Source organism: Octodon degus, unplaced genomic scaffold, assembly GCF_000260255.1.
Source record: "Octodon degus isolate 3935 unplaced genomic scaffold, OctDeg1.0 scaffold00010, whole genome shotgun sequence".
Taxonomy (NCBI): domain Eukaryota; kingdom Metazoa; phylum Chordata; class Mammalia; order Rodentia; family Octodontidae; genus Octodon; species Octodon degus.
In genome coordinates this window covers 17,342,103-17,343,726 of record NW_004524586.1, presented here as the reverse complement: position 1 = coordinate 17,343,726, position 1,624 = coordinate 17,342,103, and positions in this window count along the sequence as shown.

Here is a 1,624-nt window from a genome sequence, read left to right as displayed (position 1 = left end):
ATTTTAAGGACAGTTGGTCTATGGCAGAGAGCACCTGAGAAGAGAAGCCTGCCAACCAGACTTCATTTCCTCAGCCCCACACCAGCACCAGATGATCCATGTCCCCTCTCTCTGTCCCCTGCTCACTTTCCATGTTGGTTTTCTGCTGCTGCTCTGACCTCACCTTTTGTGGTCTGCCCATGACTGGCTCACCAGCCCTGTCCTGCATTGGTATCACCCCAAGTAGCAGCATTTCACTGTAGTGGACAGGCTAGTTCTTAGCCTTACTGAAATTGACCTTGCATTTTTATAGGACAATGGCTTCCTGACCCAGGTCCCCTATTAGGAGCAACTCCATCTTGCTCTGGCCCTCTGAGCACTGTCATTCTGCTTCCTGATAGGAAACCACAACATGGCGTATGGTGTTTCCTAGCCAAAGAAGACCAAGCTTCTTGACAGAAAAAACTATAGTTTCCTCTTCTCTTGGGCCTATGCACTTTGGACATTCCATATGCTAACAAATGTATCAAATCGATATGACAGAAAGGCATGAGGTACCCAAGCCATCAGCCATCATGCATGAAAATGATCGCTGGTTTATTGATAGGTCCAGGGTCCAGGAATAAAACACCAATCTCTTTATTAACACAACAATGCATCAATGTATGCTCTGCTTTCCTCACTTGTGTATAGTTGGCTTGGTGGGTCATGTTTAAATAGGGGCACAATTGTCTTAAGTGAAATAAATGGGACATGCATGTTCAAGTACGAATGGTTCCTATGGAGTGAGAAACCAAAAGTGTAAATGAGGACCAAAATGTATAATAGATACTGGAAATGGGAAGAAAATGTTCAAATGAGAAGAAGACAGGAGAGAAGGGAGGGGAAAGGAAAAAAGGGATGAGGAAAAATAGAAGGAAAAAGTAGAAACAAAAGTTTTTATAAATAAGAAAGGGAAGAGGGGTTGAAGGGAAGGGAATGGAAAAAGAGAGGAAGTAATATGATATATAGATACAAATTCTCCATGGTGGATGTTGTCATTAGGTATATCTACAATGTGCCAATTAAAAAAATTGAGGGGCTGGGGAGATAGCTGAGTAGAATAAGCACTTGCCTGGCAAGTGCAAGGTCCTGAGTTCAATCCCTGGTACCACAAAACAAAATAGTAATACATAAAATAAAAAAAATGAAAAAAATAAAGCAAAGAAATGGTGTTTAGAGAGAGAGGAAAAAATAGGGCCACAAAACTTCTAAAGGCTCCAGGTGTCTTCAGGTGTTGTCCATATATCTTTCTAGTCTTCTGCTCCAGCCTTTGAACTATACCCAAGGAGTGGATGCTAAAAGTGCTCTCGGGTCCCTGGAGGACTCTGGTCCCATACCCTTTAGGTTGAAGAATAAGTCATTCATCACTCTTACTGAAAAACCTCAGACTCTAACACTTGTTTGTACTGCCGAAACGGCCAGAACCAGCCAAGTAGCTAGGTGCTCTGAGGTGGTGCTGAGACAAAACATAAGGCTGAATAGCCCATGGCTCTCCATCAAGCCCCAGAGTTAGGACAACATCCACTTGCAATGACGTGTCTACAACTCCCCAGCCATTGGCTATCTGCCCTTTCTCACTAAGGAAGTACGGCTCGGGCTCAGG